At 43.7% G+C, this 27,759-nt stretch overlaps 1 long non-coding RNA gene across 1 annotated transcript; it reads right to left on the reverse strand.

Annotated features, from left to right (window-relative positions):
• Positions 1-992: 992 nt before the first annotated feature.
• LOC122901833 lies at positions 993-26,780 on the reverse strand. Its single transcript, XR_006383684.1, has 3 exons — positions 26,593-26,780; positions 1,532-1,662; positions 993-1,076 (listed from the first exon to the last, which is right to left on the reverse strand). It is a non-coding gene; the product is annotated as an uncharacterized LOC122901833 (long non-coding RNA).
• Between the last annotated feature and the right edge of the window lie 979 nt (positions 26,781-27,759).

The raw sequence follows: 27,759 nt of genomic DNA on the forward strand, positions 1-27,759 counted from the left end.
ATTTCACACACCAGCTTCCACACTGCTTTTCAATATACTAAATGTTCCTAGGCTAAAAGTCAAAGATTAATCTAAACTGGGGTGCTACAATACAGCCTTAGAGACCCACCAATCAGAACAGATGCTGGCTTATTGCACTACTGGGTATGTACCTCAAAGATACAAATGTAGTGATCCAAAGGGGCACGTATACCCCAATGTTCATAGCAGCAATGTCCACAATAGCCAAACTATGGAAAGAGCCCACATGTCCATCAACAGATGAATGGATAAAAATGATGTGGAATATATATACAATGGAATACTACTCAGTCACCAAAAAAATGAAATCTTGCCATTTGCAACAATATGGATGGAACTAGAGGGTATTATGCTGAGCGAAATAACTCAATCAGGGAAAGACAACTATCAAATGATCTCACTGATATGAGGAATTTAAGGGGAAAAAAAGCAGAGGATCATAAGGGAAGAGAGGAAAAAATCTAAAAAGATGAAACCGGAGAGGGAGACAAACCATAAGAGACTCTTACTCTCAGGAAACAAACTGAGGGTTGCTGGCAGGGAGGTGGGTGGAGGGATAGGGTGACTGGGTGATGGGTATTAAGGAGGGCACATGATGTAATGAGCACTGGGTGTTATAGGAGACTGACGAATCACAGGCCCCCTGAAACCATACATTATATGTTAATTCATTGAATTTAAATTTTAAAATGTTTAAAAAGAAGAAGAAGAAGAAGTAGAAGAACGGATGCTGGCCTGGCTGGGGCACAGCCTAGCAACCCCCTGGTAAGACAGTCATTGGTCCTTTGGCTACTGGACAGTGGGGCCATCTGGAGGGTCACAGGGAGGAACCGGAGGGGGCTGCACAGAGAGCTCCAGGGAGGACTTTCTACCAGCAGGTGAATGAATATTTCAATATCGTCACAACCACTACAGCCATTCCAAAGTACACCAGTTGAATGAAGGACCTAAATGGGTAACATTTGACTGTTTTATTAAAGCTTTTTCCCCATCTTCTCTCCATTCTTCTGCATGAGACAGGGAGTGCCCCAGACCACAGTCCCCTGGAGAGATGCCTAAAGAAATTAAATACACACATAGCTGCAGAATCGGTCTTAGAAGTGTTATCTGAACAAAAACTAGAACTATCTTAAAATCATAACACAACCCTCACCATACTCTACAGATCTTGACTTTCCAGCTAGCATTGAATAAATGTACATTTTTTCATCCTAATTGTTTTCAGACCACTGACTAGAATTACAGCCTGAAAAGGCCGCTGTCATGTTCAGTATACATTTTTAATAGACATCTTTAAACATTTAGACAAAATATTATTTTTAAATGGCAATTCTTTAACTGGTAAATGTAATTATCTAACTTTAAAGAAAAAAAAAAAAAAAACCCTGACAATCAAAATATTCTGTCACTGCTTTACCAAAGCACCTAAAATATCTTTTCAGCAAATGAAATGATTCTTTATTTTATGCTTTTAAAAATGCATTAGGGTAATTGCTCTGCAACAAATCACCTTCTCTGCTCCAAGCTCGGCTGCCACGTCTCTCACATGTCCATCAATTGTGCACATTGTCATGGTCTCCTGATGATCACCCAGGGTGAGTCTCCCAACAGCATGTTTGTAAGAGTATTCAGTTGAGCAGTCTGCAAAATAATTATATTTCAATGGAGATATTATGCTGTGAAAAAAAAATCTATTATACGTCAAGGGCTAAATGAAGCAGTTCTAGAACCAAGACACATTTATTGGTGCTTTTAATCAAAGCAAATAACTTTGGCAAGCTGATCATTCCATTGTTTTTTTGCAATTAATTTGCTTCTTTAAAAACAAAAAATATATATACTTTTCAACCAGCAGTCGTCACTTTACTTCTGAATGAACATTACATTTTTTAAAAAATATTCTTGGTTCACCAGCTCCATAAGGATGGAATCTTAGCAAACAATATACAGAACCTAGTCTCCCTACAAAGGCTGTTCTGAAGTCCACATTTTCCTTGAGTCCAAAGAGAGACCACGGGCCCCTTAACCCTCGCCGCTCATGACAGAGGAGTTGAGGGACTATTGCTCCAATGCAAAACTTTATTTGTTCCTTTGTAAAGGTTGAAGTTCAAAGCAAAGGACATTTTTTAGAGGCTTCACATTGAATGCAAACCTGCTTTATTTCAACATGCCAGTCATTAGCACCACAATAGCCGGAGCTTATAAACTTACTTCTCAGGACTAAATTTCAAAACATTCATTTGGATTTTCCAGAAAATTTTGATTATGTAAAGAAACCACTCCTTCAACTCTCAAAATGTAATATAAAGCTGCAGACTTTCACCATACCTTGGCAAGCCTGACCCCAAACACTCTGACCTACAGTATCCATGAACTTCTCATGAGAATAGTAGCTGACATTTCCTAAAGGCTTGCTATATGCCAGGTCCTACTTGAAATGGTCTATAAGCATATTTTCCCCAAATACAGTAATCCTATCTACTAAAGCCTACAATGTCCCTAATTTACAGATAAGGAAGCTGAGGCTGGAAAGATTAAGTAACTTTTTTTTTTTAAAAAAAAGATTTTATTTATTTGATAGAGAGAGATCACAAGTAGGCAGAGAGGCAGGCAGAGAGAGAAGAGAAGGAATCAGGCTCCCTGCTGCAGAAAGCCCAATGTAGGACTCCATCCCAGGACCCCGGGATCATGACCTGAGCTGAAGGCAGAGGCTTTAACCCACTGAGCCACCCTGGTGCCCTAAGGTTAAGTAACTTGCCCAGTGGTCTAGCTAGTTCACCTAGTGTCCCTGTTGCTGTTTAACAGCTGTTGACCCCTAGCACAAAACCTGCTCAAGAAAGCCTTCATCCACGTAAAACCACTCCAGGTCCTCCTCCACATCTCCACAGCCCACCAAACCGGGATGCTGGTCAAAGTCACTGGGACAGAAAGTCCGCCACTTCATAAAGACCTAGGAAGAAGAGGTCCCAGGGTCTCCGGTCCTCCCTTCCTCTGAGGCACAACAATCCTAGCCCAAGGGGAAGTTCTGGATCACTTTCCTTTCTCCTCCTCCTCCTGCCTGCAATTTTATTTGCAGAAAAGATCATTTGAAATCCTACCCAAACCTCGCGGTAGGAATTCCCTTTCTAATATCTGCCTGTTTTCCAAGCAGGAAGTGTGACTAATCACAACATTGTGATTGGAAGGGCCCAGAGAGGACTCTCAGGGCTGGCTCCGATTACGCAGTGCTCCTTCAGTGCCCCCTCGTGCAAGGCCACCACCAGGCAAGTGCCCAACTGAGCTTCTCCCCGAAACCCAGCACCACGGGCCACCGGAGGAAAGTGGGCGCGCTCCTGCCTCTGGCCCCCCCCACATCATGCCGCTGACCCTGCTGCTGACTCTCCACTCTCCCCCTCTTGTTCCTGCACCCCACCCCCAGCTCTACCCACTCGTTATCACTGAGCCTGGATGGTCTACCAGCCGACATGCAGATCAGTGCAGATCTGAGGAAGAGTGCTGACAAGCTTTTCCAGAACAAAGAAAGCCAAACAGATGGTAGGCCCTGGAAGAGAAAGCCATCTTGGGAATTGCAGAAAGGTATAGGTCTGTGAGAGCATGTGTGTGTGTGTGTGTGTGTGTGTGTGTGTGTAAGCACATCTGTGTGTACAGTATATGAAAAAAAGTTTTTTTAAAGATTTATTTATTTATTTGACAGAGAGAGATCACAAGTAGACAGAGAGGCAGGCAGAGAGAGAGGAAGGGAAGCAGGCTCCCTGCTGAGCAGAGACCCCCCCCCCCCGCGCCACCCCCCATGAGGGGCTCTATCCCAGGACCCTGGAATCACAACCCAAGCCAAAGGCAGAGGCTCTAACCCACTGAGCCACACAAGTGCCCCATGTGTGTACGGTATATGAGATTCATGTGCATGAAGGCCAAGGACAAAGGGATCCAGGAAATGAAACCAATAATCTAGTCTCAGCGTTCCAAGGAAGAATGAGGGGGAAATAACGCTGTTTAAAAGGAAGACATCATCTGTTGCTGGAGAGATCCCTAAAGTTTAGATCAAGAATTTTCTTCTCAGGGTCACAGGAGCTGGGATTCTTTCAGCTACAGCCCTGAACACTGATTACATACCAGACTGTGCTAAGCACTTCGCATAAATCCCAACATACACCCTGTGAGATATACACTATCTCCATTTTCCGGATGAGCAAACTGGGATTCAGGAAGGTTAGGTCATTTCCTCAATGTCACACAGCTAAAACAAGGTGAACTGGGAGTCAAGTTGGGCGATGTGAAAAGTTGGTGCTCTAAACTTGATGCTAGTAGTTCATCTTACTCCTAAAATTAAAAACACTGCTACGCACTAATCACCACCATTTTCAGCCCTTGATCCAAATACTCATTTGTGAGTATTTGGATCAAATACTCATACCTACTCTCACAATAGCACAGGGTCTGGGCCAAAGTTCTCAGATGCCACTGAGCAAAAAATCACTGGGTGTGCTTGTTAAAATACTGATTCTTGGCTATGTCCTAGTGATTTTGACTCCTCTTGTCTGAGTTAGGTCCTAAGAATCTGCATTTCCAACTAGAATTCCTGCTGATTCTGATAGAGGGTCTCAAAGACACTGGTCTTATTTATGGCTTAGTCTCTGTATCAAGATAACCTAGATGTTTCTATCCTTACTAAACTTGAATTGACCTGCCTCACCATTTCCAGCACACTGTCACTAGGAGTAGGGATGTAAAAGTATACAACCAAAACATAGCACAACTTGGAGCGATTGTTTCTTCCTTCAGGAATTTGTTTTCACATCCGTAACAAATTAGTCTATTTCATAGAATCTCTAAACATACAAAAAATAAAAAGCAATCCAATTTACTTCAAAAGACTGTAAGTTTTATGAGGGCGCTGGGCACTACAAGACATGCAATTAAATACCAGTGAAAGGGCGCCTGGATGGCTCAGTTGGTTCAGCGACTGCCTTCAGCTCAAGTCATGATCCCGGAGTCCTGGGATCAAGCCCCACATCCGGGTCCCTGCTGAGTGAGGAGTCTGCTTTCCCCTCTGCCCTTCACCCCGCCTGTGTTGTCTCCCTCTTTCACTCTGTCTCTCTCTCTCAAAAAATAAAACCTTAAAAAAAGAAAGAAAGAAAGAAAAGTACCTGAGGAATGAATGAATGAATAATGAAGTCAACCTGCTCATCATTTTGGACATTTCTACCTAACAAAGAAACTTGAAATCTTTAAAGCCGAATTTCTCAGACACAACACTATTGATATTTTGGAGCTGTAATTCTTTGTCACAGAGGTCTCCTGCGCATGGTAGGACGTACAGGAACATTTCAGGCCTCTACCCAAGAGTCGCAGGCAGCAGCCTACCCACCCCTCCCTGCCCCCAACACAGGACAACCCAAAGTACCTCCAGATATGGCCAGATCACTCCCAGTTGAGAACTAGTGTTTTAAAAGAAGCAAATAAAAGTGTCACATATTTTAATTGCTTTCAAAAGCATCTGATTCTTTACTCGTCACCATCTCCCTTCTTTCCCCAAAAAGCTTTTTTTTGGTGGGGGGGTGGGTGTTGTTTGATGAAGGAGGCAGGTAAGTACAAGAGCTAAATCGTTAATCCTTATCGGCCACTAAAGAAAGTCAAGAGAAAAGGACTGAAGCCTGAAGTATCAGTGTGAGCACAGGATCTGGAAATACCGGGGGGGGGGGGGCACCAGAAGAAATAGCTAAGCGTTAGAAGTGGCTGTCCCTGGAGAAAAAGAATGGAGGGGGGAGGAAGAAGGCGGAGGACTGTTGTCATTTGCTATAAGCCTTTTTTTTTTTTCCTTAAAGATTTTATTTATTTGAGAGAGAAAGAATATGCGCAGGGGCAGGGGCAGAAGGAGAGGGAGAAGCGGACTCTGCTCTGAGCTGGGAAGCGGGCTTGGAGCTCCAACTCAGGACCCTGGGATCATGACCCGAGGCGAAGGCAGACGTTTAGCTTGACCACATGAGCCCCCCAGCTACCCCGTTGTAAGCCTTTTCTCCTCGGTTAGCTCCGGGCATCTATTACGTCCCTGGACGCACGAGCTGGCTTAGAGCCCTGCGACAGCGGGTCTCGAACCAGAGCGCGCACCCGGGGCCGGTGCCCTGGGAGGCCGGTGACCCCGCAGCTCTCTCGCCGCTTGCCCACGGGCTGCCGACCAGTGAGGAGCTCTCTCCCGCTCCCCCTGCAGAACCTGGGTGCCCATTAGGGAGGATGACAGTGAGCCTTGTGGGGCTGTCTCAGGCTTGCCGCGCACTCCACCGGCCCGGCCATGACACGCAGTCTTCTTGCTGCCACCTGCTTGGGACTGGGGGGCTTGCTGCTCCCTCAGACCCGAAAGCTTAGCACCTGGAGTGCTCGCCTGTTCACCACCCTGTGCCTCCCGCGGTAACCGCCCACAGAGCCCTCCCTGGCCCTGCGGCTGACAGAGAACTTCCCATCCCCTTTATCACCCCGCTGGCCCTACTTTGTTTCATTCACAGCACTTGCCACTACCTGGAGGAACTACTTCCTTGCACATTCCCTCTCTCCATTAAACATAAACTCCAAAAGGGCAAGGGCTGTCTTCACCGACGTATCCCCAGCACCAAAGCTATGCCTTGCAAGTAGTACTTAAGTGGAGGGACGGCTGAACGGGAGGCCAGTGGATGCACAAATGAACCAAGGCTTATTTGAGGTTTCTAATAGGGGAGCGCAGCTACTCCTGTACCGGACAGCAGAAATGTCCTCCTCTATCAGGGAAGATCCACCTCTTTGCAGGCTTAGCTTTGGGAGGGACACAGTTGGAGCAGTGAGAGAGGACGGACACACGCCTAGCCCATAGCTATTTCCACTCTGGTGATCAATCCGGCGAAAGGTGTCCCCGCCAGGTCACCCTCGCGTCCATTAAATGAGTGAACGAATACCTTCCCGCTATGAATTGGGTCCCAGCCTTCAGCTTGCATAGGTCTTGGGTTAAGATCATTTCCAGGTGGCCCCAGATGATTTCCAGAGATTGTTTCCTGTGTCCTCTTGCTTGCTTTACCTATCAGAGCCTGCCATGCCCCTCCCTCCTCCTCCCATGTCCCCCCATTTCTGTCTGCAGGACGGCAGCTTTCAGGGAGAAGCCTACTCTGAGCTTCAACTGCTGGGTTTCAGCACGTAGTTCGCCTGCTCAAACAGCTTCTTGAAGCTCTGGACATCAGACCTGCAGGAGCACAGGACGAGGAGAGCTTCTGGACTGGCAAAATAAAGACGGCAGGTGCACTTGACAGAAAGCTCCAGGAAAAGGAAGTGTCCTCTGCCTCATTTGTCCTTCTGGGATTTTCACTGAGAGAGGGAACTGAGTGACGACATGAGCAGGCAGGGCCACTGAAAGGTCTGTATTACTTAAATCTCCCAAGAGGAGGAAGCAAGCAAGCCACACAGGGCTGCCTGATTTGGTCTAGAGGCAGAAGCAGGAGCAAGGGCAAGAGCCCGGCTGGACTCTCGGCTGTGTTGGCTGCAGAAAAGGCAAGGCAGGGCCAGGGAAGCAGCTGGGGAGGATGCACTGGTTTGAGTAATGTTGATGGGCTCTGGGCTACAGGGTGCTCTCTAGCTGTGGTACCTGGTCCTGGGTGATGTAGGGCTGGGGCAATGTTGGCTGGCGCGTGAGCTAGATAAGGAGGTGGCTCAGCGCACGGGCTCTGGAGAGCAGAGAGGGAGAAAACTTTGACCATTAATTTGACCCCATAATTAACAGTGCTAGGTAGACAAATACAGAATCTAAGAAAACACAGTGAGCACATCATCACCCACATTAACAGGGCTTCCCTTTACTTAACCTAAGCTAGACACTGCCGGCTAACGAGTGAATGGCTAACAGATTCTAGACCGATCTGTCTCTCAGAGGGGTCTTTGCAAATATGCTTTGTGCAGTCTATTGATTTCTGTCAGCACCAAAATCATCTTCAAAAACTATGTGGCGTCATTAACAAATCAAAATCTTTTACCATTCGTATTTCTAAAATTCCTTTAACAAAAAGAGATGTACTATTGTAAGTCATGAGATTCAGAAACTATACTTTAGACAGAAAGGAAATGTAAAAATTCCAGAAAAAAACTCTCCTGAGAAACTGGTAGATTTTTATTTTACCAATAACATTAGAGACATCCATTTTAGAATCAGAGCAAATCCTTTTCTCAAATTAATAAAAATGAATAACCCAAAATCATAATAGACAATCAGACCTTGCTCTAATTCATACATATCCCATCAATATGGATGGTGAAATAGAAAAAAAGAAAGTTGACATAACATGATTTGATTTCAAAATGAATGTGAAGCCCCCATGCACACAACTTGATGATATTAAAATATTGTTAAGAAAGTTTAATCTCATCAAGATTTGAGTATCTGTGTCTTTGGTAGTATCAAAAATGTTCAGAGACTTTCACTGAATCTTATTTCTATCTCATTGTAACTTCTTATTTCTGAACAGTGATACCGAATAAACCAATGTGCATTTATAGGGCTGTGCTGTGAGTGCCTTCCAAATTATTCTTCCTTTGTTACCTAAGTGTCCAGGAAACACAGCAGAGCCATAAGAGCATAAGACTGGATCAGTTGACATGTATGAAATGATGAAAGAACAATTAAGAATTCAACTGGGTCGAGCCAACTACACTAAGCATCAGGTAGGAAACAAGACCAGGATAAAGTTCCTCAGAGGGATGAGTTTCAGGTTGAGGCACCATGACTGAATAGGACAGAGGGAAATGGAGGACAAGGCCGCCATTTTTCTAAGTGTGAAAAAGGATGACTGAAGGGAGAGGGATAGGTATGAACTGCCCAGCTGGTGAGGAAGCAGAGTGAGTTCCAACACAGTGAGTCAAAGGGCTTGACATGATAAGTAATAGGGAGCTCTAGAGGGCTCTAGAAGGCAGGAGTGACCATTAAAAGCTGTGTTTGGGAGCAGATCGTTGGGAGCTATGTGCCATTTGCATTGGAAGTTCTTAGAAGAATCCAGGCCTAAGTCAGCAGGTCACTGGAGAAAAGGACAGCCCTGGAGACATTTTATTTTATTTTATTTTTTATAAGATTTCATTTATTTATTTGACAGACAGAGATCACACGTAGGCAGAGAGAGAGAGGAGGAAGCAGGCTTCCTGCTGAGAAGAGAGCTGGATGCGGGGCTCAATCCCAGGACCCTGAGATCATGACCTGAGCCGAAGACAGAGGCTTTAACCCACTGAGCCACCCAGGCATCCCACAGCCTTGGAGACATTTTAAAGAGAGAAATAGCCCAGTATTCTAAATGAGGAAGCAGTACCACATGGTTCAGCCTGGGGGTCATGACTTTCAGGAGCCAAAAGAAGGCCTACCCCACCACTTACAACTGAGTGGCCTTGCACACAGATTAGTTCTTTCGCCTGAGAAATGGGACGATGACACTCACGTCCAGGGAGTGGTGTGAGGATTAAAAGCACGGAAATGTGTTAGCACAGTGTCTGATACATAGTAAAAACCTGAAAAATTGACTCATAATATTTTTGATTATTTACATTTTAAAAATTATTATTAGAAGATTCACTGATAATTTCCACACTTTCAGATAGGGGTGCTGGGACAGACACTGGGACAGATTGTCCCCTTAAGGAGGTCGGCTACGTGTCCCAGTAAACTAAGAATTAAGCCAGTCGGCCCAGACAGCAAGAATTCAGGTAGAGGTCCCCAGGACAATTAAAACACCACTGTTGGTATCTAGGGACTCAAGTAGAATTCAGAAAGGAAATGGACTCTTCAGCAAATAAAATATTAGAGAAAGTGCTACATTTTACTTCCAAAGCCTATCTCTTGCAAGACGGTGCTGAAAAGAAAACCGACAGTTCTATGGAAAGCATATGTTTTGTTCTGGGATTTAAAAAAAAAGAAAAAAATACTTGAAGCCCCTCTGGTTAAAAAATACAAAGGAAAAAGAAAAGTTTCTGAAATGTGATCATTCGGTCCTGAAACTCACCATAATTAGAACAGACAATTGAATAATTTCTATTTTTTCTGCTGGGTTTTGGCTTTCCTGGCCTTCTATAATAAAAGTTTGCAATAGTCAATTCTCAATTAGCTTTGTTCTTGGAGAGGAGCAGTGATATAGATAAAAACAAACTACAGATAATACAGAAATGATTTACTGCCACTCACGGCTCTCCCTCAGCCCCCAGCCTCTCGCCTTCTCAAAGCCCTGTGATCAGCTCCCGCGGCCCCCCAACGTGTGGTGCCAGAAGGAGACTGTGGGTCACACAGATAATCTACTCAAGGGTAATGGATTTGACTACAATTTAGCATTGATTAATTATAGTGTCCAATTTTAATTCAGCGCTATTCACTAACTAATTAGATAAGGTTTTTCTATGTTCTATTTTTGGCACAGAAAATTCTAAGCATAGGTACTTTGAAATTAGCAGTACTTTTGAAATTTAATAATTATTTATCCCCAACCTCACAATGAGCGCTGTACCAGGGCCAGGAGACCTAACTTCTCCTCCGTCCTACCTATGATGGGGACTTTGCAACCCCAGCTAACCAATAAAGCGGGTTGGACGAGGAGGGTATCTGAGGTTGCTTCCAGAGCTATCATTCTAGTCTAGGTCATAGTTAATAATGCTTAGCTTGTTTTTAAACATGTTTGCCCTTAGACCTGTACTCATAAATTTATGGCAGTGTTTATTAACCAGGGGAAGATTTGGGCCTCCCCGCACCGCCCACAGCCCTGGGGGACATTTGGCAATGTCTAAAGACAGCCTTATTGTCATGACTGAAGGGGAGGGAATGATAACTGGCATCTAGTGAGTAAAAAGCCAAGGATGCAGCTAAACATTTTACAATACCCAGGATCATCCTCCACAACAACGAATTATCTGGTCCAAAATGTGCAGAGATCAAAAAACCCTGATACATGGGAAGGTTTTTTGACATAGGTCGGTGGTCTGTGAATTACCCTATTTTGAAAGAGAAATAGAAGTTTAAATTACAGGATAACAGGATATGCAATTGGAACTTACTACTGAAGCACCAAAGATTCTATAAACATGAAATTCCAAAGTGACCTGCCACGTCACCAGGTAGAAATTTCTAAGAGCATTAGTAAAAACTGGGTGAGCGATTCTAAAACCTGCAAGGAAGCCTCAAAAGGGTCACAGGTGTGGATATTGGAGAAGATTTATAAAAGTAATTCTTTGGCAGAGAGCTGCGGCCCCGTGCGACTCCAATCCCACCCTACCGGGAAAGAGCTGGATGGGGCTGTTTCGCATTCTGCCCTCAGAGGACCCCTGGGAGCAGCGAGCTCAAGTCTGTGGAGCAGAAACTCCAGGAAACACTGGACGAGGAGAGAGTGCATCTAGAGGGATAGGGCGCAGAGCCCTGCTCCAGGACTGCTGTTGGAAGGATCCTGCAGAGGAGGCTTTGTAGGGCCCAGGAACACTCTTAGGAGAAAAAGATTCATCTCAAGCATCCGCTAGACCCAGATGGTGCCAACCTATCTCACAATCACGCCGTCCAAGGAAAAACTTTCCTGTACCTTCTTCCTTCCAACCTCCCTGAGAACAGGCCAGGGCAGGGGAATAGAAGTCTTACATTTAAACATATATTGAAACACTGATGAATACGCGAGACTAGACCTCTGTTTCGAAATCAAGGCTGTTTCCCACACCACTGGAAACAGCATCTCTGGATTTGGGGCTCAGGCATAAGGAGTTTTTAAAAGTCCGCAGGGGATGGCAATACACAGTCAAGTTTGGGAACCAAAGACCTATGCAAGTCAAACTGAAGGAACTGTTTGTCAATTACAGGGTGGGTCCACCAAAAGAAGTAGCAAATAATTTATGTCCCCAACAGGATTTGGTGGGAGTTCGGGGTAGATGACTGACATGTTATACTCATCCCCCATCCACGGCTGTCCTCACTCACACTCTCGGCAATTGTTGTCTAGACCATGACAGCAGCCAGCTCACTAGTTTCCTGCTTCTGGACTTGGCTACTCATACTCTACATTGTCCATTGTCTCCTCTATCCACACTGCTCCGACAACCCAGTGATTTGCCAGGGGGAAAAAAAAATAGACCATGCCGCTCCCCAACTTAAAATCCATCAAAGGCTCACCATTACCTACCTAATCAGTTCCAAGTGCCTCAACCTGGCAACCCGGGCCTGCCATGGTTCATCCCATGCCAACACCCCTCCACTTTTACCTCTTGATCTCTTCATCTCTAGGCTCTGGGAACTCTTGAGTTAATAACATGTTTCCATATTCCCAAGCCACTTCATGCCCCAGGACCTTTGCCCATGCCTTCTCCTCATTTCTTGACCTGGCTAATTCCTGTTCACCTCTCAAGATCCCAACTCTGGCATCACTTTTCCAAGAAACCTTCACTGCCCCCACCCACCTACCCAACTCCCTTAAAGGTTGCTTTCAACAGGGCTCCTGTGTGCTCCAAAGTGAAGGGGACAGCATGTGAACAAGCACAGAGGTGACAGAGTATGATAGGTTCTGAAGAAGCAAATAAACTCAGTATTACAGGTGCAGCTGAGAGAGAATAGTATGAGAGAGAGAGAAGTCCCAAACAACCAGGCACTCGGTTTCTGTCACAGGGCGGATACACACAGCCAGGAGATGCCAGCTCTCAGAAACCTGACATCCCAGGTGAAAAATGGACTCCAGCCCATCAAGGGAGAATATTCTCTGCTGAAATAATAAAAACTGACATTCATTTCAAATTTTTTGAAAAACTCACTGAAGAAAGATGAATTCCTAAATTTGAATGATAAACAGACTCTCGGTGACTCTGTAACTGCAATCACTTTCACAACCCTCAGACTTTGGGGAAGTTCCAGAAATACCTGGTGTTGCTTTGCATGAGAATGTCCAAGGATTCTCCTGGCCTGTGTCATTCTCAGAACCCATGAAATAAAAAAGAGTCCACATAACCATCTGCCCCCTAAGATGATAGCCATTAAACCAGTCAGCCAAATTACAAATGGTTTCCTTTGCTGTGCTTTTCTGTTTCTTTTGCCTTCTTAGGTGCAATACTTTTTATTTCCTCCTCCAGTTGGTTCAATTGAAGAAAAGAAAATAACATTTGTTCAGCACACCGTTCAGAGTATTTCTGTACCTGTCCTCTTATGTAATATTCACAACAACCCTACGAAATAAGCATTATTCTTGCCAATGAAGAAACTGAAACTCAGGGAGATTAAGTCAGTGGCCCAGGATGACACAGTTAGTAAGATACTGTTAAGTTCCATAAAGCTGTGTCTTCATATACCATGACAAAAATGGCACAAAAGAAAAAAAAAGGAAAAGCACAGGACCCAGCTGAACTCCTCCAAAGCTCAGGCCAAGTCCAAAGAAAGCACGACAAAGGGTGCAGAAGAAATAGCATCAGCTTCTCCCCGCTGAGTGCTGGAGTTCAACACACATGTCTCAAGGGTACTAGCGACTCTTGGACTGCCAACCTAATAGAAGGTTCTCATGTTTGTATTTCTTTATCAAAGAATGTAATTTCAGCCACAGAGCAGAGCCTTGAAGAAACAAAACACAAAGCCAAGAATATTTGCCGAGAATGTTTAAACAGCTCTGTTTTGAGATGTCAAATTGTACGCGCGTGTGTGATCTCTTCAGCTAGCAGACTTTTTCTCCTCATCTAAAACCAGGCCATTATCAGACCGTTTCTTTCCTAGAAATTTCCCTCTACTGAGAGAATGTGACCTTACAAATCAGCTTCAGGAGAACATGCTAGAAGTTGAGACCACAATTCTCCAATACAGTCCCTCCTTCATCACCCAAACAGATGTTCTAGTGCCCAGTGTCTCAAAAGCGGGCCTCTCCAAAGTCTTAGCTACACTTTGAGAAATGGAGAGAAATTCATCTGGATCCAGCATTTCAGAAAAGAATCACTTGTAAAAAATAAATGTATATTTTAACTTGTAGTTTCAATGCGGGTTGATGTGGCCTCTTTGTACTGAAGACTCTCCAGTATGTGTACGAATCCAGGGGTGTCTTCTGATTCTGGTGTTTTCCCTACTCATCACAGTCAGAGTTTAGCGGCTGAACACTCCAGACATTCCAAGGTCATCTGGCTAAAGATCACTGATCTTGCAGGATGAAATGAGAATGACACTCCAGAGCCAACCAACAATAAACTCGCATTAAAAAATATCTCATGGCACAGAAATCATGCCCAAGATTAAAGAGATGATAATTAAGCAGCTACCATCCCCTAATCTGAGGTCCATATTTGTTCATCAAGGTTCACGGTTGTTAGTTTCCATCCTGGCTTTATGGAAAATAAACCGACCTAACATAAAATAAAGTAAAATAAAATAAGATGTTCGCGAATGGCTCATGATACCCAAGGAGACACAATACTTCTATGCTAAATTAAAGAGGTTTTTTCCAAGGTCAATGTGAGCTTTGCTGTGTGGATTGTGTTTATATATAAGATACAAGCACTTTTTAAACTGTCTGAAAATACTGGTAATCTGAAAACTATGACTTGCTTAAAATCATACACTCTGTGATGTCTTTTCAATAGTCCCTGTGATCTTCTAATATGGGGAAGTGGTTTTTACCAAGCTAACCACCAGCCTTGAAATACCTAATGATGCCCTGAGACTGGAGGGAATCATTCCAAATTGCTCTAAATTGAACTTCCCATGGTAAGAACAAAGGGTGACACTTAACTCAAGGCCAACAGCCATGGACCTTGGGGGGTCCAATTTTCCACTCAGGATTCCAGTCTTGGGAACTTCAGGATTTTAAAGTACAGTACCTCTAACTGGCATGCAGAGTGAACTTGCCCATTTACCCAGAGAAAGAGCCCGTGTGGTGCTTTTGTGATTTTCCTGAGATTTCTCTTCTTTGCTGGAAGCTGGAGACCTCCTGGCTAGAGATGGATCTAACTGGGAAATTCTCCAAGTCACTCTCCCCTGTGTCGTCATTTACCCAGACTCACCCTAAATTTCTAAATGTTCTTAAAGATAAGCTACCTTGTTCTCAAAATGCGTGTCAGCATTCTATCCCCGACCTATCACAGCAAATTATGAATGATAGAGCATATCGATTCCTCTCTGGGAAGAATCACATTTTACTAGGATATTTTTTGGTTGCAAGAAATAGAAATCCATTTGAGCTAGCTTAAGCAAGGAAAATGTGTATTATAAAAATTCTGGGGTAACTTAGGGAATTCAAGATTTGTTAAACACATTTCTTCAGAAAGAGCAAGAAGCAAGAAATTGAACATTGCTGGGAACCCCAAAAGCCAGCTTTCCATACCTCAGCATCTACCCCATTTTTGTTTTCCAGCCTTCACGGTGAGAAATGGCCATCATCAGTACTTCCCTTATTGATATGCTCTTTGTTTAAGACAGCATTCACACCAACCTGTGTGCTCTTGCCCCTAATTCCATTTTTCAAGGAAACAGATTAGCTGGGCTTGGATAAAGAGCCCACCACTCAGCAAGTCATTTGTGGTTAAAGGGAGGGGTCATTTGTTCAAACATGGCTCCTCACACTGAAATAGTGGGATGGAGAGGCAGACTTAGAAAATAATAGCACAGGATGCCCAGTTAAATTCGGGATCACATTAATAACAAAATATTTTGTACTATACACAGGACACTAGTATATTGTGAGATATTAATATCCTATAGAAAAACTTTCTATATCCTATAGAAAAACGTTAATAAATATCCTATAGAAAAACTTTCCATGATTAAAAGTTGAATTAGTCTCTGCTTGAGCCAGGCACAATATTCAACAGAGGATTTCTTAGAATTTTAATACACCAAGGCACTTCAATTCTCCGAGAGGGGGAATGGAGTGACAGTGTTTCCCAAGCTCATGTGACCTTGAAAAATCACCAAGGACGTGGTGTTGCTCATAACTTAGTCTGAAAAATGCTGACTTAAGGCAAATATATCAAGAAAGATGAATTATTCCAATTAGCAACCACCTAAGATGTCTTGATATTAAGTACATAAGAACTCCCAACAATTCTGGAGGTAGCCCAGTGGAAATGTGCAGCATCGGTAAAACACACACTAAAGCCTTGCTCCTGCATCCTTGAGTCCCAGCCCTGACTGTTGCTCCTTTGTGTAGAGATTATTATCATAAAGCACTTGAGCTTTACTCCAAATTTTACAGAAGTTGTTTCAATATTTTACTGAGGCCAGTTCAGCCCCCTGTTCATAGGGTTTCTGGGCCATTTCTGATGCCTGTAGCTCCTATCAGAATTGCTACTCTGTTTGCAATCTACGTTATGATCAGAAAAGTTCTGATTGTGGCCAGTGACACCATCAATAAGAAACGGCCACAAAATCATCAGAGCCACAGATGAGTAGCCAAAGGTGTTTTTTCCCATCCTAAAACTCACCTTCTTGGAGCTACTGTGTCTTCTCCAGGACCTTTTGACTTTAACCCTGATGCACTCCCCTAGTGTCCCTTCTCTGGGCAATTTGACTTTTTCCCTGCCCACTCTTACTTAGAACAGTTGTCTGCCTTTTTAATCCACTAACATACCGGCCCATGAGGATTCCTTCTGAGCATTCTGAAATGCCTCCAGAGACAGAAAAATCCCAGACATGCTCCAGTTTGAAATACCTCTATCACGTGTATCCTCTTGAACTTGGACGTACCAGTTTTGAAAATGTATGTGTGTCAGGAGGCAAGTATGAAAAAAAGATCGAGGGGCACCTGGGTGGCTCAGTGGGTTAAAGTCTCTGCCTTCGGCTCAGGTCATGATCCCGGAGTCCTGGGATCGAGCCCCGCATCAGGCTCTCTGCTCAGCGGGGAGCCTGCTTCCCCACCCCCCCACCCCCCCACCCCCGTCCCGGCCTGCCTCTCTGCCTGCTTGTGATCTCTGTCTGTCAGATAAATAAATTTAAAAAAAAAAAAAAAAAAGATCAAAGCTTGGAATTTACTCCATTGTAAGACCTCTAAGGACTTGTTATTACTGATTTAAACAGGGTTAATTGGAAATGTAACAGCCAACTGGATATCTCATGATTTTCAAATTAATATTTGATGGCATTTAAATGTGTTTGTGGTTTTGTGGTTATGTTAAAAATAAACAGCAGAAAGAGAGAAGAGGGGGGAAAGGAGAGTTCCTTATCTGCCATGAAAAGATTTTGAATTTGCTTCAAAATAATGCAGGTGACAGGGAGTGGGGGCTGGTGTGGATCGGGCGGAACTGGCTGGGGGCTAGTTGTTGTCCTAGTTGAGGGATGGGTATGTGGCAGTGGGCAGGGCTGTTCGTTAGATATTCTGTTTATTTTTGTGTATGTTCAGAATGCTCCGTCGCAAAATATTTTAAATAAATAAATACATGGGGTTCGCTGCTCAGGGGAAATCAGGGGTAGAGTGGAAGTGATGGGGTGAGTCACACCCGCAGGTCCTAGAGTGAGGTTTGAGTTGTGAAGTTGAAAGAAAGCGTGAGAGCTTGTCTTTTTTTTTTTTTAATTTTTAAATTTTTTAAAAAGATTTTTTAATTTATTTCACACACAGATAGAGATGACAAGTAGGCAGAGAGGCAGGCAGAGAGCGAGGGAAGCAGGCTCCCCGCGGAGCAGAGAGCTTGATACCGGGCTCCATCCCAGGACCCTGAGATCATGACCTGAGCCGAGGGCAGAGGCTTTAACCCGCTGAGCCACCCAGGCGCCCCAAGAGCTTGTCTTCTTATCTGCTGTTCCAAGTTCCGTCCTACAGAGCATTTACACAACTGAGGAACCAAAACTAAAGAGGTATTTCAGTTCTGGTGAACACCACTTTGCTGGGGTCCCAGACCATCTGGACACCGATGTGCACTCCCCAGGTTGGGGCGTTTGCCCCTGGGCTGGGTTTTTATTGGGCGGTCGCACAAGGAGTGGACACCGAGGACTGAGCCCATTTCATTTGTTGTCTGTAGAAACCTTGTCTTTCTCTCCACCGCGCTCGGCAGAACGCGGGCTGCAGCTCCCAGGCTGCTTTCTGTCACTCTTACCCAAGCCTCGGGCTTGCTGATCTTCATTCTCTCATACTGCGGGGACAAGAGGGGCTCTGCAAACCCTGGCAGGAACCAGGCCTTTCTGAGAAAAGCACGATCATGGGGCAGAGCCATCCCTCAGAAATCAAAAACACAGTAATGACAGCTCCTGTGGGACAATTTCCAACAGCCCACAGCACCAGCAGCCAGGAGTGCCGAGGCCCACCCTGTGCTCCATGAAAACACAGCTTTAAGGCAATCCTGGTCTGTGATTAGGTCTCATTCACGATCTGCTAGAGGCTTACGTGTTTAGCAGACGGGTTATCACTTTCCTGGAAAGAGTCATTTCCAGATCAGTCCCGTTCTTGGTTTCAAACCACAAAAATCCGCTCTGGCTCTTCTCAGCAAGGTAAGAATTTCCTGATGCATTAAGGATGTCTTGGTAGCTTGCCTGCCTTAGGAAAGCTGGAGAACCGGGTTAACAAACAGGTGGGAACCAAGAAGGGAAGCCGCCAGGGTCACAGCTAAACCCCACAGCCCCCATCTCTGAAAACCAAGAGGTGCCACCCTCGTACAGACCTGGCCTTGATTGTTGTCCTTGTCCCTGCTCCTTTGCATCAGGAGCTCCAGAACTAAGTCCCAGCTCAGGCATCTGATCCCTGGACCTAGGATCTCCCCACACCCTGTCTCCAGGGAAGAATGGGGAACGAGCATCAGGGTTTTTCCCCTCTCCACTGGCTTCCTTAGGAGAACAGTGATCATCGCTGTGAAGAATCATATGTTCCCCTCCAGTCCTGAAAAGCTGAATGCATGTGCCCTTCAGATGCAGAAGATCTGACCCCCAGAATGATGCCAAAGGAGTTACCCTCAGGGCTCTACAAAAGAACAGCTACAGAGAGGGAGTGAGTCCTCCTTGTTAGGGCCAGTTTGGGGGAGGGGATGAGACACTGATGAACAGCTAGGCTTCAGAGACTCAGAGGGGCTGCCTGTCTACAGCTAGGCCTTCCTCGGCCTCACCTACAGGCTTCCAATGTTGACGTTCAGTGCTTATTACACTCATTTTTAATAGAATGGCCTCAGTGAAAAGAAAGTGATGAATGAAGAAAGCAAGGGGACCATGTTGACAATCTGCCCTTCTCGTCCTCTTTCCAAAATAAATATGGAGTCAGAGGTCTTTGCTGAGCCTGGAAAACTGCCCAAGAGACTTGACCCATTGGAATCTGCCTTTCACCATCTGGGAAGGAGCTCTCTGCCACTGCCCGCGGTGGCCAGAGAGCACTGTGGCTCTTGGTTGCACACATCAGTATTCTCTTCGGTCATCCCTGCAGTCATTCCAGCACATACCACGCTCCCACAGAACCTGAACACGGTTACGGTCATGAGCCTGTGCTCATTTCATAAGGCGGTCAAGAGTTAAGTCAAGTCTGGTCTCTTCATTTGTAATACTCTGCAGTTCCCAGACGGAAGAATCCATGATTGCGTCTTGGACTAGTTCAGAATTAACCCTGCAGATCTGGGACAGGGAAGAAAACCCAGACTGACTGCTTCTGAATACTTTCTTTATTCATATCAATGATCAATGGCTCTGTCTCTGCATTCATAACTGCACTTGACCCGCTGCCCGACATGTGTAATTTGCCATGCGGTATATTGCCTTAGTGCTGCTCAAGGCTGCGATGGGGTAATCGCACTTCCCTTAATTGAGGGCACTTGTTTTCCCTTTGCCAATGAGGAGAGCAATTGGAAATCCTGCTGAATCCACACTTCCTCTCGGAGGCCGAGGGGGAAGTTATAGCCATTTCCTTTTTCAAAGAATGCTTTCCGCAGATAAGCCAGGCACCTGATAATCTAAAATACCATCCAAATGGACCCAGCCTGAGCTAATAGTAAACAAAATATCTGCTCATACCTGAAAGCCAGGAAGCTATCAAAGACCACCAGCGTCCTGTCAAAAGAACTCAGGAGATCTCTTGAATGGGCTCCCTCTGATCCAAGTTGATGCAATTGAAGTATAAAGGGGGATAATAACAGCAAGAGATTGAAATTCTTTCAATCCATAAGTTGTACTGATAGCAAAAAAAAAAAAACAACCCACTGTAACATCAGTCACATTTGAAGGATGCTAGGGAACCTACTCATTGTTTTGAAAACTGATAAAGGGAAAGAAGTACTTATTCTACTTTCCACATATAAATGATACACAGTAAAGGAGGGACATTTTCTCTTTACAGAAGTGTTCCAGCTGAAAAATAAAAAATAATTGGTTGAATAAGCAAAGTTTTACTTTGCAACTTTTAATAGATAAATGAAGAGAGGCAAATCTTGAGGAGATGTTCACATCGCAGAAAGACAGACAGATACCATGTGCTTCCTGATGGAGGAACCCACCTCTAGCTGTGAAGTAGTTTTCCAAGAAAGAAAGAAAGGGAGGAAGGGAGAGAGAAAGAAAGATCAATCGATCGGGTCTACTCCAATCTGTAGGAAATATACAGGTTTGAGGAATATGTTAAATGACGCCTTGAAGATGCAATCAGTAAAATCCAAACTTTCAGAAACTACAAGACAAAGAAATTTCTTCAGCAATAGTTATATTACTTCTTCAATAACAACAAAAGTTGGAGAAAAAAGGAAATGGATGAGGACCTATGTATCAAAAAAAAACCTGAGAAATTATAAACCATTTGCAACACATGCCCTTGATGCAGAGCCAAAAAATACTACTAAAAATTTTTTAAAAGACAATCAGAAAATTTGAACAGTGGATATTTGATAATACTAAGAAATTATTCATTTTTAGATGTGATAAAGAGTTATGGTTTATTTTTGTTTTTACTTATAATTTCTTATATCATAGAGATATATACCAAACTACTCACAGATGAAATGAAACTAAGTCTAAGATTTGCCTTAGTATAATCTTAGTATAATATGGGGAAGTGGAGAGATGGTAAATACGATTGATCATATTTTGATAATTGCTAAAGCCAAGTGCTTATAGTTAGTTGAACTATTCTCTCTACTTTTACATGTTTCTAAATTCTCATTTAAAATTTTAAAATTTTAAATAATTACAGTTGAGGGACACCAGGGTGGCTCAGTTGGTTAAGCGTCTAGCCCTTGGTTTCAGCTCAGGTCATGATCTCAGGGTCCTGGGATTGAGCCCCACATTGGGCTCCATGGCTCAGCGGAGAATCTCCTTGTCCTTCTCCCTCCCCCTCTGATCCTCTCCCCACTTGCATGGCTCATGCTTGCTTTCTCTCTCTCTCTCTCAAATAAATAAAATATTTTTTTAAATTGCAGTTGATCAAAACAATTAAACATGTAAAAAATGCTATCAGTTCATAACAATAAACTCATCCCAAAAAAGAGCCAAAAACAAAGCAAAGTTAAATGTAACCCCCAAATTTACACACATACAAAAAAATCTTTTTTGTCACCATCAGAGGGTCCTTTTCTCTATGAATTCTTCGAAGAGGCATAATTAACAAAAGAAATCTTTTAAGAAGAATTCTAGCCAAGCAGGTAGAAAGAAAAATAGAATTAGATCATTTTGCAGCCCCTAAGGAAATTCAAGCAGAGATCATCAATGGATGTAACCATTGGAAGAAAGGCCCATGAACAATTTGACCACAGCATTACTCCGTAGATTACCTGGTGATCATGAGCAGAGAAGATCAATGCTGCAATGGTGGGTCACTAAGTGGAACAACAAGTCCTTATGTGTCCTGATGTGATGCAGTGGGACGGACACAGCTCTGATAGTGCGTTCATGCCAAAAAATGTTGAATTCAATCCATTTAAGCCTTTAGGTATAATTTCCAATTTGTCCTAATTTCCTGTGTTTTCAGGAAATATGTGGGATAATGGGAAGAATTTAAATGGCACCATGATGAAACAAAGAGCCAAATCCACATGGTTTCTACAGGACATGTCAAAGGCATGGAAAATGTTGGGGGGCAGGCGGTAGGACAAGGTGTCTCTTCTTTATTAAAATGAATATGAGCTGTAATAACCAAAATATGCAATCAAACAAAACCTTTCTGTTGCATGTGGAGTCTCTGGGAAGCAGGTTCTGAGACTGAATGCAGTGTGTATGGTAGGTACTAAGAGTGGCCTTGGCCCATCTGTAATATGGAGGGTAAGGAAGCAGGAGTGGGCAGAGGGGGAAGATGAACTGCAATGAAGGTCCAAAGAGAACCTCAGCGGGGACCAGCAGGGCTCCTATATGTTGTCCTGATACGGCCAGGCAATCAGGCAATCTGTACTCCTTCACTAATCGGTCACTGGGGACAAGCAACGCCAAGAAAGACTTAACTTTGCATGAGGCAGCTCTCCCTAGCCGAGGCAGCCCTTGCGAGTCTGACATCTGGAGGCTGTCTGCCCACCCCGCAGGTCTTTCCCTGCAAAAGAGAGCTGCACAGAACATCTCATGGTCCATCTCAGCCAACCCTTCCACTGCCAGGATTCGCGGCTTCATATGTGTTATTCAAGAAACTCCCCTGTGGTTCCGGAGGGCTTCCTGCAGGAAACCGCAGCCCACATGGCCGTAGCTAGTCTCAGGGCCACAACTGATACTCATCTTCACTCTCTTTTCCCATCTTTTTTGGAGTCCACTCAACCTCAGTCTGAATATCCGGATCTCAGAGGCTCTCCTGGTAATGTGACCGGGACAGACCCTCACTCCAACAGGATGAGTTGTCATACTTGCCCCTTCACCATCAAAACTGGAAAATGCTACCAAGAGCCACCCCAGTGGACCACCTGTGTGCCGAACACATCCATCACATCCTTCTATGAGCCGTCCCGTCATTCTCTGCAGGTCAGAATCCCTTGGCTCACCCACTTCAATCTTGCCATTGACTCCAACTGCAATAATTGCATCCACAAACCTTAAGCTTTTGGAGGCCATCAACCAAGATGTCCTCATCCTGCTAGATAGGGTTTCATTCTTTCCCAACCAGGGCCCTGACCTTAATACACCAGTCCTGCCTTGGTCAGGAAAGTTCATCTTCAGAGCTCAGTTTCTCTGATGCTTACATCTTGGGCCTGGTCCTCAGCTCTCCCCACCCTCCAAACCCTGGGAGTTGAGAGAGTTCTCCTGCTGCTGGTGCAAGATAACCTTTATACTCCTGCCTCAACTAGCCACCAGACATGGGCTGCCCTGGGAAGGGGCGTGCCTTCAGTGAGGCAAACCCGGGGGGCTGATAGGGAAGGTTATCTGCCAACAGCACTCCCAGCAGGGAGGGTAACAGTCATGGAAAGAGGATCCCTGGGTACATCTCATGGTCCTCGATACTCCCTTTTACCTTAACCCTGTTGGATCCCCTGCCCCCAGTTGCAAGTATCAGTAAAGAAATGTATCAAGGCTTTACTGTTTATACTTTAAATATTTATTCCTTCAGGCACCTAAACTCATTTTACAAACATGCCTAGAAGTCTCATCAGAAACATACCACCATTTTTACCCATTTACTTTCTGTTACTAGTTTAAGACGTTAAAGCAATTTTAAAGGGACTTGGACATAATCTTTATGATGTCATAGACATGGACGATATTGCTAGAATGCTGGGCACACTGAACACTCAGCTAATGTTGGAGGACAGACTTATTCATTCAATGTTTTTGTTAGTTCTTCTGGGATCTCACCTCATTTCAGAATCCCAACACTCTGCCATTTAAAAATCACCCAGAGGGGCTGTTTCAGAGAACATAGCAACATCCTCCTATCTTGACAGCTTCGGAGAGAGCTAACACTGTGCTTATAATACACACAACAGATGTGCAAAGCATACTCTGCGATAGAGACTTTTAAGATCTTGGCAGTGAGTGACAAATCGGCCACATAATCTGTCAGAAGCCTCACCCTATGGGCTGACAGCAAATCATTTCCCTTGAGAACATATCCTCCACTTAACCTGGAAAAAGGCAGCTTCCTCTTGAGCGGAAGAGGAAGAAGACAAGCTGGCAAGGGATCGCGGTTCTAGACACAACCGCAGCTTAGGTATTTCCCGAAGAGGAGAGGAGGTTGAGGTTGGGCCATTGTCCACTTCTGATTCAATCATCTTCAGCGCGGAGACTCATATACTCTGCAGAGCATTACTATAGCTGAATTGGATCCGAGCAGGGTTCTAGATGAGCAGGGCTGTTTTCAGAGAAGATAGGGGACTACTTACTTTAGGTAAGTAGTTATTGTGAGCCATCAGTTAAGTGTATGTCACTGTCTGGAAGCTTCTTGGCTACAGTACCCTCCCCCTCCCACAATCCCTTGGTCTTGGTAGGTGACTGTCTCATGCTTATCATTTTCCTTGCTTGTACAATTGCTCACACTTCTCACTGATATAGATAAGGATGTCAATCATCTCGTATTCAGACTTCTTTCTCACAAAATTCTAACCTCATCTTCCTAGGGCCGTTGACCATTTCTGACTACCTCTTACATAAAGGAAAATGCTATCCCAGATGTTTCCCCAACATTTCAACACTCTTCCACCTGTTCTTGTACTTGGGGGCCTCATAAATGATTGTCAGTTTCCTTTTATCTAAAATGAGGGGATTGGACTAAAATGAGCCTGAGTTTCCTTTCAGTTCCAGAATTCTCTGATGCTATAATTTTTAACCATTCTTTTGCCCTGCTACTCTCATTATCGGAAGCTGTGACTTCCTTATTTCATGGAATCCTTTAGAGTTAGGGTTATAGCATACTTCTATAATTCATGCATAATATTTATAAAAGGAGTCATTTTGCAGATATAATGTAAAGTGTATAAATATGTGATTAGAAGATTGTAGGGTAATAGGGTATAATCTGATGATTTTAATGTATCATACAGCATTTTACAATATTGTTACACAATATAATGTATATTTTATGAGTTCTTGACAGCATTTTAAAAATCTTCTGACACTGCTTTTCAGGTTGCTTAAGATGTTCATTAACTCTCTGCTACTTCAGAATAATCTTTACTAAGTGAAACATCTGCCCTCGAATCAGACTATTTTTATCCTATTTTAATCCAAATGATGTGTCTCTGCTGCATGTTAATAGGTGCTCCATACAAAAGGATTTTATAATCAAGTAAATGTTGGGAAAGGCTGGGTTAAACACAGTTAAACCACTTTTTACTGCAGGACTTCTCAGAGCCTTTATGTACTTTGAAAGGAGCCCCTTTCCAAACTTTTTTCACTGGTTATTTAACAACTCATGAAGTGCTGCTCAATGAGGTATTAGGCTGCCCTCTAATTACTTGATGCATACTTTGTATTCCGATCTAGAACTGGATTAAAACTAATGAAGGAGAAAAAAATTAATAGCTTTCAAGATTTTTCTGTTTGTCTTTCTTGGCCCCATCTGAAGTGCTTACATTCTCACCCTGACCATACCTCTGAATGCTTCTTCCAAGTCCTGCTCTTTTATTAAATCTGTTGGAACTAAATCTATGGAGAGAGAGGTAGGGACATTAGGAAGAAAAGGAGGAGGAAGTAAATATGAGAAAATGCTTCAGCAACGTTCCTTTGATGTTAAAAGCGTTGCTGAGAACTAGGCTAGTAACATAAGCAAATACTTTTTATTTCAGGAAGCATTTATGAGCTTTTATCCTTTCTCAGGGCTTAGCTTGTTAGTGAAAATGATGATAAAATGATTTTAAGGGCTACTAAGTCGATTTTGAACAAGGTGAACATTCTTTTGAAACAACCTGGAAGTCCTACACGTTTCTACAGGGCATGATTTAACTAAGCTTTCCTTTGATGTGTTGTTTTCTTCAGCATGTATGCCTTGCAGTCCCACAGTCCTATCACCAGAGAAGAGCCCACACTCGGCTCCTCTCCTGCCGGCTGCTTCTAAAATTCTGGGGACGCTTCATTTACTTTGCAAAGAAGGCAAGGACCGTTCTTGAGACTCCCGACAACCACTGGTGCTGAAGCTAGATGTTTCCTCACAGTAAGTCCTCATTGTTTCCTTCATCCAACAAACAAGGTAGAGATGATTTGGAAACTGTCCCTGCTCTCAAAGAGCTTACAGTCTAGCTAGAGGAGTCCAGCTGGGGATGGGAAGTATCTAAAAGAAGAATGGTCCGCTGAATGGATGGGAGTCACCGAGAGGGCATCCTGGAGGAGGTGTTAATTGGGCTGAATCTTATAGTGTCTCCTTGGTAGACAAAGGAAAGCAAATGGATTCATGAGAGAGGGAAGAGCTTGAGAAATCTCACAGAAACATAGAGCAGCCTGCTGACATTTGGGAACAGCTAGTTATTCCTGTGGCTACAACACAGAGCAGGGCAGAGCTGGGGAGCAATGCAGGCAGGTGCCACGTAGTGTATCATGCAAGGATTCAACTTTATCCCACAAGCGATAGGGAGCCACCCTAGAGTGTAATGCAAGGGGGAGATAAAAATGTAAGTTCCATGTAGAACAATTAACATTGTAATATGGTAGAGAACAGATTTGAGGGCACCGGTCTAGAGACTGGGAGAGCAAAGGGAGGGCATGAGGGCCCAGGAAAGGGATGGCACGGCCCCAGTCGTGACAGCAGCAAGGAGGCTGCAGAGGGGATAGCTAGAAGAAATATCAAGGAGGCAACATACGTGCAACCAGTTCTCAGTTTTGGTAAGCAGCTGGAGCGGTCCGAAATTTCCAGCTTCACTGACCGGGAAGACAGAGGTATCTTGCCCCGAGATGAAGAATCCATTGGAAACAGTGAGTGTTTCTGGGGCAGGGAGGAGACAGGATGGAAGAGATTCAGTTCCGTGTTTCAGTTTCTGTGTTTCTGAGCGGGAGGGGCTTGCGGGACATCCAGGAGGAAGTGACAAGAGAGAACTGTATCTGTGGAACTGAAGCCTGAGAGGGGTGTGGGCTGGAAACTGTGATTCTAGAATCGTTGTTGGGTCACTGGGTGGGGTGGAAGGGGACACTGGTTGGTATACTCCTGAGCCATTGTTCTACCCCTGGCACGACTGTCTTCTGTAGCGATTTACTGCCTGCACCTATACTCTAGGCAGGTCTTTGAATCATCTCCTATTTGGCTAAATCAAATTTATTCTGTAAGGAAACTTTATGTCATTACTATAAATTTTTAAATGTCATTTGCCATAAATAGCAGTAAATATAAAAATAAAAAGAGATAGCAACTATATAATAATATAACCTCCCTTATGTAATAATATATATTACATATATAATAATACAATTTCTCTTACATATAAAACAAAATGTGACCAAATTATAAGAAGAAATTAACAAATCCACAATCATAGTAGGAGATGTTGGCATATTTTCTCAGTAATTGATAAACCAAATCGATTTAAAAATAGTAAAGATAGTCTACGGCCATACCACCCTGAACGCGCCCGATCTCGTCTGATCTCAGAAAAATAGTAAAGATAGGGAAGGTGTGAATGCTGCTTTTTCAAGCAAACAGATCATTTTTCTAAGTTTTCCCATATACTAAGCCACAAATCTAAGAATATGTATTCTATCATCCAAGAACCTCTATTTTACTGACAGTATATTCTGAGTATAGTGCTGTAAGTTAAAAATAAATAACAAAAAAATATAGACTTTAAAAATTTTTTTAAATAATTCATGGGTCAAAGATGATAACATAATGGAAATGAGAACTAAGATAATAAAAAGTACCACATGCCAAAAATTATGGTATAATGTTAAAACAACATTTGGAGAGAAATATACAGTATTAAAAGAATACATCAGAAAAGAAGAAAGATTCAAGTAAGCTTAGAATCCAAGTCAAG

Source organism: Neovison vison, chromosome 3 (genome assembly GCF_020171115.1).
Source record: "Neovison vison isolate M4711 chromosome 3, ASM_NN_V1, whole genome shotgun sequence".
NCBI lineage: Eukaryota > Metazoa > Chordata > Mammalia > Carnivora > Mustelidae > Neogale > Neogale vison.